This window comes from Enhydra lutris, unplaced genomic scaffold (assembly GCF_002288905.1).
Source record: "Enhydra lutris kenyoni isolate GAN:26980312 unplaced genomic scaffold, ASM228890v2 scaffoldscaffold3, whole genome shotgun sequence".
NCBI lineage: Eukaryota > Metazoa > Chordata > Mammalia > Carnivora > Mustelidae > Enhydra > Enhydra lutris.
In genome coordinates this window covers 56315556-56325064 of record NW_019154087.1, presented here as the reverse complement: position 1 = coordinate 56325064, position 9509 = coordinate 56315556, and the positions used below count along the sequence as shown (strand labels likewise).

At 43.0% G+C, this 9509-nt stretch overlaps 1 pseudogene; it reads left to right on the top strand.

Moving 5' to 3' along the window:
* On the top strand, positions 1-647 carry LOC111152927 (annotated as a pseudogene).
* The last annotated feature ends 8862 nt before the right edge of the window (positions 648-9509 follow it).

Sequence of the window (9509 nt, the reverse complement as noted above, 5' to 3'; positions counted from 1 at the left end):
ATGTGTGGCACCCTGGAGCTTTTTTGTGATGTGTGGTCGCGGTACTCCTGCCTGGGCTTCGAGGTCCTGATACTAGAGCTGATACGACAGCATCTGAAACGTAAGTGTCATTGCATCGGTTATGAAAGACAGATACAGGCAGCCAACTCTGCCTCCCTACAACACCCAGTACCTGAGAAACGACATTAGGCTCCTGGGACAGCATGTCCCAAGTTCCCATCTGGTTCCCCAAGGATGATTTCTCTGTGGTCCTTGAGAGGAACATTTATTGGCCCTGCGATTCCTCACCAGTGTCCCCTTGGAGCACCGAGAAATGCTGGAGAAAGTGTCTGGAGAACTATGGATGAGCATCTGGGCTCAGGGTGAAAAGATCTCCAAGCCCCAGAATGTCCTAGTTGTTGCAGAGAAGGCTGACATGTGTACAGAACAAGTCCAAGGACTTCCTGAAAAGACCTCAATACCAAAGGTGAAGAATGACTTAAAGGAGACCTCCAAGGCAGCCTGCAGATTGGGGGGGCCCATCTGGGTGGCCAAACCCATGTGTTATTTGGCTCAGACCAGGTGCAGTTGCTGGTACCGGCTGGGAGAGAAGTGGATGGGCTCTGCCTCCAGCCATGAATGCCAGACTTGAAGGATGGCTGTGGTGAGTGAAACGCAGACCATTAATTGGCTTAACTTCGTCTTCTGTGCCACACCAAGACTCTGGTTTCCCTGATAAAGGTTCCTCTTTGGCCCGTGGGGGGTGGGGGGGGGAGGTGGGGGTGGGGAGGGTGTGTGTGACTTGTTACCTATCTCTAGTCTCAATGGCTGCTTCTACTGCCATGCCTCAAAAGTATGTTCCAGGATAAATAATAATAAACTTGATGCCATCAAGTAAATACACATAGAAGTAGCTTCAAGTTTATTTTTGTTTCAGTTACTCCCTTTAGTGATACCTTTCATATTTATGTCAGATCTGTTTATCTACTATTGTACATATGTAATCTGTATGCTCAGCTAACCTGTATGTACACAATACATAAATACATAAACACAAATGTACTTCCATAATGTTTGTATACATCATACGTATATATGGGAGCGAACTTCGTTGCTAGTATTTTCCATTGTTGAAATTGCTTTTAACCTTTTTCCCATGGTTTGCTTTTGCTATAAAGAAGTCTCATTTATATTGTCTTAGCAACCATTTTTAGTTGCTTTTGATCAACGTTAATCTCCAGTCTGTTTAAAATATTCCCAACAGGGACGCCTGGGTGGCTCAGTTGGTTAAGCAGCTGCCTTCGGCTCAGGTCATGATCCCGGCGTCCTGGGATCGAGTCCCACATCGGGCTCCTTGCTCATCAGGGAGCCTGCTTCTCCCTCTGCCTCTGCCTGCCATTCTGTCTGCCTGTGCTTGCTCTCTCTCCCTCTCTCTCTCTCTGACAAATAAATAAATAAAATCTTAAAAAAAATAAAATAAATAAAATAAAATATTCCCAACATTTTATCAAACTTCTCTGATGTCTAACATTTCAGTAACCTTTCTACTAAAAGGTGGTATATTTAACAACAAAAACATCGCTCCTTTGTTTTCTGTTGAGCCATGGTTGACAGTTTGTGAATAATCGTCTAATTTTTTCATGTTAAATACAAATGATTTATTTAAACTCTGTTGTATGTATAGTATTGCAGTTTTAAGATCTTTGTCTTTTCCTTTGTTTTATGAGACTTGGAGCCTTTATGAGTCATTTTCACATGTGGATACTAGAGTCTCTCCTGTGTGGCTTTGAAATGTTTTATAATTTAGGTTTCTATATTTAAATTAAATGAACTGATTTTTATGTATAGCAGTAAATGGAGTCCAGTGTCCATCTGGATAACCAGTTGTCTCCAAACCATTTATTGAAAAATCCTCACTGATCTGCATGGGAGATTGATCCCACAGCCAGTTTCCATGTGTTTGACTCTGTGTCTGGATTCTCTCTTCAGTTTTGTGAGTCTGTTAGCCTATCCCTGAACCAGTACAACAGTTTCATAATTACTAAGACATTATTTAATAATACTATGTTCATGTCTGGTAAAATATTTGTTTTGTTCCTTCTCTCTGGAATGTCTTGATTCTTGTTTTTTTCTTCAGCTTATCTTAATGCCATTAAAATAATGTCTGGGGATTTTATTGGGATCACCCTGAAGCCATAATTTTAATTGGCACCTTTGCTATATTGTGTGTTGTCATGCATGCCTATGGTGTCCTGCATTTATAAAGGTATTCCTTAATACCTTCCCCTGAATATTTGATTTTCTTCACAATATGTACTTACTTTAATTTCTAGCTATTTAGTATTTTTTTCTATCTAATATTTGACGCAGTTATAAAACTTCACTGAATACACAGTGTTGCTAATGAATACACAATGATGAATATGCAGTGTTGATAATCAACAATGTTAACATTAGTTTAAGGGACACAGCTTAGTGATTCGATAAGTCTCTGTTACGCTGTGTTATCACCGGTGTAGCCGTCATCTGTCACCATACAGCACTATTCCAATATCATATTCTCTGTGCTGTACCTTTATTCCTCCCATCCAAGTACTAACCAGGCCCAACCCTGCTTAGCTTCCGAGATCAGACGAGATCGGGCGCGTTCAGGGTGGTATGGCCGTAGACTGTACCTTTATTCCTGTGACTTACTCATTCCATAACTGGAAGCCTGTATCTCCCTCTCCCTTCACCCATTTTGCCCATCTCCTTGCCCCTTCTGCTCAATCCTCTGCATTGTCTTTTTCTGCCCCCCCCCGTTGTTTATGTGTGTGTTTTTTAGATTCCACATAAAAGTGGAATAATATTCTTTAGGTCCATCTGTTGTTGCAAATGGCAAGATCTCATATTCTCTTACAGCAGAATAATTCCATTGTGTGTAGTATATATGCCACACCTTTATTGATGGACAACTAGGTTGCTTCCCTATCTTGGCTACTGTAAATAATACTGTAATAAAAGTAGGTAAAATTTTCACTTCTTAAACATCGTTAATTTCTGTTGTTGTTGCCCACATACTGATACACATTACATACACATTTCACAATAATGCTGCTATGAATAACCCTCAGGCGGCTGGGTGGCCCAGTAGGTTAAGTGTCTGCCTTAGGCTCAGGTCATGATCTCAGGGTCCTGGGATTTATCAGGCTCCCTGCTCCACCTTTACAACACCTCCCACTACTCTTAATCGCTTTCAAATAAGCTTTAAAACAAAAATATCCTCAATATTTTACCTGGGTTCCTGTGAGTTTTCTAAAAGACAATTATGTTTTTTTGTTTTTTTTTTTTTGAAGATTTAATGTTTTTGATAGAGGGAATATAAGCAGGGAGAGGGGGAAGCAGGCTCCCTGCTCAACAGGGACCCCCCCCCCATGAGGGACTTGATCCCAGGACGCTGGGACCATGACCTGAGGCCAAGGCTGACTGAAGCACCCAGGCGCGGCAAGATAGGTAGGTTTTTGCAGATAATACCTTAGTTCTCAATCTCCCTAATTTACATAATCTTTTAAAATAAATAACCCTCAAGATTTTATCTGGATTCTTGTGAGTCTTCTAAAAGACTACGTTCTCGCAGGTAATACCTTTGTTTCCTTTCCATGCTTAAGACGTTTTGGGGGTCACCTTATGGAGCTGGTTCCAGCCTGTATAATTGGGCTGCTGGACTGTCATCACCCTAACCCGCTGACCAGTCATAGCATCACTAGAGCAGAACAGCTAGACATTATGTATACACTTACTTGATTAAAAAAATATATATATGTATTTTATGTATTTGGCAGAGAGGTGGGGGGAAGCAGGCTCCCTGCTGAGCAGAGAGCCCAATTCGGGTCTCAATCCTGGAACCCTGAGATCATGATCCCAGGACCCTGAGATCATGACCTGAGCTGAAGGCAGAGGCTAAACCCACTGAGCCACCCAGGTGCCCCTATTTGATGTTTTTTGAAAAACACTGCATCACTTACAAATTGTTCTTGCTGAAAAATTTGGATCTGAATTCAGCAAACCTTTGCAGCTACCTTGTAGTTGATCACAAACACGGGAATAAGCTAAATGATACTATGAGGAAACAATACAATTACGTGGAAATTATCCAGGAGAATGACCTAGTCACTTCAATAAATAGTATCCAGAAACAAATGCAAAAAAAAAAAAAAAAAAAAAAAGGCCAGTTGGAACTGAAAATCTCTATACTTGTTCTTACAAAAGGCCAAGAAGCAATGGAACTGAAAATTTCTAAATGTGAAACCTGGAACTTTGGATTGTGATTTGAACAAACCAAATTTAAGAAGGCATTTATGAGCCACTAGGGGAAATTTGAATATGGATTAAATATTTAAATAGAATTACCACATGATATAGCAATTCTTTTTTTTTTTTTTAAGATTTTATTTATTTGACAGAGATCACAAGTAGGCAGAGAGGCAGGCAGAGAGAGAGGGGGAAACAGGCTCCCGCTGAGCTGAGAGCCCGATGTGGGGCTCGATCCCAGGACCCTGGGATCATGACCTGAGCTGAAGGCAGAGGCTTTAACCCACTGAGCCACCCAGGCGCCCCTGGATTAAGTATTTAAAGCATTGGTTATTTTCTTAGGTATTATAAAGGTAGGATAATGTCCATATTTTTATTTATTTTAGAGATTTTATTTGAGAGCATACATGGGGGGAGGTGCAGAAGGAGAGGGTGAAGCAGACTCCCTGATGAGTGGGAATCCTCTCACCAGGCTCAATCCCAGTACCCTGAGGTCATGTCCCAAGCTGAAATTAGACACTCAACTGACTGAGCCACCCAAGCACCCCAGTGTCCATATTTTTAGTAGTAGGTGCTTATGTGTGTGTGTGTATGAAATGACAGCAACTGTAAGGGCCTATTTAGCCAGAGCCACTCCAACTTGGTTAAAAGCCATTTTGTTGTTTGTGCAGTAAAACTTAAACTGACCCTGCCGCCCCCCACCCCCCTACCGAGAAATTTACTTAAAAGCAAGTCTGGGAAACCAGCAGAATGTGGTCAGCCAGTTCCTAAGAACAGTGCCCAGAATACAAAGCCTGGTCGGCCAGTTCCTGATAACAGAGCGCAGAATACAAGGACGAGTCAGGCCAGGTGGAGACATCCAATCAGTAAAACACACATACTGTCTCCTTAACCACCAAAGAATGTAAACTCCGCCTTTTGGGTGCCCATTCTGACCAGAGTGATAGGCTAGTTCAAACAACTGCTATAGGACCCATTATAATTCAATTGGCCACCTGCATGTGGACTAACATGACTATGCAACTTTCTGTGTATGTTACAATCTCATTGGCCACCTATGTGTGACCAGGCTTTTGCTCTATAAAAGTTAGTCTGTGAGGCTGGGAGGGGTCGAGTCAGTCAGTCAATTCTTGAGCCTGTAAGCTGGGGGTGGTCTCTCTCTTGGGAGACGGCCCTGGCCGGTCAGTCTGACTTCGAATGTTTAGCACAGAATAGAGCTTTGCATAACTTTCACTTTGTCTCAGTCTCGTTTCGTTTAATAACGGACCTAACACAACCAAAAGGGGAAATTGAACAGGAATTAACAAACTCAATAAATGTTGAATGAGGGTTAATGGAAATATGCTGTTTTAAGAATTTTGTTCTTCCTGCTTCTGTATATCTTTTAAACGGTTTCATATTAATTTTTTTTAAAGATTTTATTTATTTGACAGAGGGGGAATACAAACAGGGCGAGTGGGAAAGGGAGAAGCAGGCTTCTATTGAGCAGGGATCCTCCTGACAGGGCTCCATCCCAGGACCCTAGGATCATGACCTGAGTTGAAGGCAGACACTTCACGACTGAGCCACCAGGGGGCCTTCATAGTAATTATTTTTAATAGTAGATTGAAAGGTACCACATTCCGGTGCATAAAGGAATGAGATAGATGAATGGTTTTGGGGTACTTTAAAATGATCTGTAATATTTAATTTCTTAAATATTAAATTATTGAATCAAATACAATTTTTAAAAAAATTTTTAAAGATTTTATTTGACAGAGTGAGACACAGAGGGAACATAAGCAGGGGGAGGCACAGAGGGAGAAGCAGGCTTCCTGCTGAGCAGGGAGCCCCAATAGGGGCTCGATCCCAGGACCCTGAGATCATGACCTGAGCCGAAGGCAGACACTTAACAACGGAGCCACTCAGGCACCCTTGAATCAAATACTATTTTAATATGTGTTCTACATGAATTAGTTACACCTGAGTTTGGAAGAAAGCATTATGAAGGATCTTTTGTTTATTTTTTAAAGACATTTTATTTACTGAGGTGCCTAGGTGACTCAGTTGGTTAGGCATTTGCCTTCAGCTCCCATCCTGATCTCAGGGTCCTGGGATGGGATAGAGCCCCAAGTTGGGTTCTCTCAGAGGGAAGTCTGCTCCTTCCTCTCCCTCTGCTTCCCACCCCAGCTTGTGCTAAGTCTAGTGTGCCGTTAGTGTACCATAGGAGTGCCTTGGGTGTTTTGCCTTGTAACCTTGATTTGAATCTTTGTTTTGACAAAGACATAGGCAGCAGTAGCAGAAGCAGTGTAGATGTTTTATAGAGTCTTAGTGAGCTATCTGCTTGAGGAGCATGGAGCTCAGTAATTCAGGTCTTCATATAATGATGGTTACTTACACAGCGACTGCCCTTGCCCCACACATGGGACTACTCAGCATCCAGGATATCACAGAGAGAGAGTCTTTACCCTGAGTGCTCTACAGAGCAGGAGCCAATGTCTAGTGAGACATTCAATCAATCAGTCATGGGTTAGAGACTTTCCCCTGAAACTATACAGGTCACAACTGATGCCAGAATCTAGACACACAACTCATTCTAAGACCTGCAGTTAGGTCTAGACTGAGACGCATGACCCACAACCACATTAGAAAAGAGCTCAACCCTTTCTTCTATCCCTAAATGCCAATAATTATGAAACCATCTGACACAGGACAGTTAAATCTAGTCAGTTACGCATCTGCCTTCCCCTCAGGTCATGATCTTAAGGTCCTGGGAATGAACTTCACATCTGGCTCACAACACAGGCCTGAGAGCTCCCCCTCTTCCTGCCAGTCAGTCTCATCTTGTCCATCCTTGGAGCGCCACACAGCACAATCTCTCTGTTTACCGAGAGCTCTGAATCTGGCTCCCTTTATATTCATAATCCTGTAGGGAGTTTCCTTTCCTTTGTCCTATTGGACAGACTCCAGATGCAATCAACATCAGGGAATGACAGGCCCCTGATAATGTTTCCCATCTTCCTCTCTGCATCTTCTGCACAGGGGTGGGGGCGGGGCGTGAGGGGTGGGGAAGATTTGACTCACTGTCCCATGTTCCCACTTCCTACTACTTCTCCAGTGAAACTCCTCTAATTTAATCAGAGGTCTGATTGCTGGGTCCCTGGAATACTTTGAAGAGAGTGCATCTTGTCTTTCTCAAGCGCGCAGATGCTGGGCTGGGTGACTAGCTTCAGCTTGTTCTTTCTCAGGCAGTTTTAATTTCTTTCTCAGGCAGCTTTTAATTGCTTCTGCCCTTTAAAGAAGGTGTTCCAGAATGAGTCCTTGCCTGTCTTCTGGATTCACAAGCTCATTCTATCCTCCCACCTAGGAGATAAGCTTCCAGGAGCAACATCTCTCCTTCCCCTGCTCCTTCTGGAGCTGGGGGCTTTGGAGGGGGTGTTGGGAAGGTGGGGGAGGGGCTGATGCCTGGGTGGTGCCATAGCAGCTGTAGGAGCAGACTTCCCTAAGTGGACTGTATCAGGATTTTGCTTTGAAAGGCTTGGGCATTGAGTTTCAATAAGTCTCCTCAGCGACTCTGGCATTTTTGTAATATCTTTGGTAATCTCATTCACACCACATTTTTCCAGACACTGCCCTAGTGATAACCTATACCTTCAGACTGGATATATCGGTCAATGTGTTGTCATTTATACGTACAACATCTACCTGACATCCTATTCACTGACAGCTCATTCAGTCATTCAACAAACTTGTTGAGTGCTGACTGTGCGTGGACCCTGCCCAGCAGTCTGGAACACAAGGGTAACAGAACATTTCCCACCAGCAAGGAGCCACAGTGCAGATGGGAGAGAGATGAGACACAGAATGAAGGTTCTGGCCTTTTTTTCATGACGATGGCCAGCTCCTGAGGAGACAGCATAAGGATTTTCCTTTGTCAAGGGAACAAATGCCTGTACTCCAGAATGAGCTGCTGTTATGGTTTTCAAGAAGTAAAGTGACGGGGCGCCTGGGTGGCTCAGTGGGTTAAGCCTCTGCTTTCGGCTCAGGTCATGATCTCAGAGTCCTGGTATTGAGCCCCGTCGGGCTCTCTGCTCTGTGGTAAGCCTGCTTCTCCCTCTCTCTCTGCCTGCCTCTCTGTCTGCTTGTGATCTCTATCAAGTAAATAGATGGAATCTTTAAAAAAAAAAAAAAAAAAGTAAAGTGACATCCTGTGTATGATAGGAAAGTCTCACATGGCAGTTACACAGTGGAGTTCCACAGTGATTTCTCATCTCCATTTGCCTTTCAAGAGTTAATTACTACTAATGACTTCTTGTTGAAACTTCCCATTGATCTCTGCTTACACAAGAAAACAGTTCTATGAGTAGGAGTATATATGTATAGAACAATGCCCTTTGTTTACCTCCAAACAAGAGTAACCTATGTGTTCTAGTCTACAGTTGCCCATTTGTCATTTATTTTTGTCCTATATCACCATATATACTGATGCTACTTTAAAACATGTTGCCAAGGGGCACTTGGGTGGCTCAGTTGGTTAAGTGTCTGCCTTCAGTTCGGGTCATGATCCCTGGGTCCTGCGATCGAGCCCTGCATTGGGCTCCTTGCTCAGAGGGGAGCCTGCTTACCTCCTTCCCCTTTTTGTGCTCTTTCTCTCTGTCGAATAAATTTTAGAAATCTTAAAAAATTAAAAAAAATGTTCTCAAATTTAAGGAAGTCTGAGTGGGAAATACTAAAAATAAGGTGGGTATTTTTTGAAGAACCTGTAAGCTCTCCATTCTTTTTTTTTTTTTTAAGATTTTTAAAAATTCATTTATTTGACAGACAGATCACAAGTAGGCAGAGAGGCAGGCAGAGAGAGAGAGAGAGAGAGAGAGAGAGAAAGCAGGCTCCCCGGCTCGATCCCAGGACCCTGAGATCATGACCTGAGCCGAAGACAGAGGCTTAACCCACTGAACCACCCAGGCGCCGGTAAGCTCTCCATTCTTAAAGATTAGTGTTTCCCACAGTATATTTGGCCCTCTGGTTTGTTCCTCAAGAATAGCTCTTGGAGTGCCTGGGTGGCTCAGTTGTTAAATGTCTGCCTTCAGCTCAGGTCATGATCTCAGGGTCCTGGGATCAAGCCCCACATTGGGCTCTTTGCTTAGCGGAGAGACTGCTTCCCCCTCTCTCTCTGCCTGTCTCCCTACCTGCTTGTGATCTCTCTCTCTGTGTCAAATAAATAAATAAAATCTTAAAAAAAAAAAAAAAAAAGAACAGCTCTC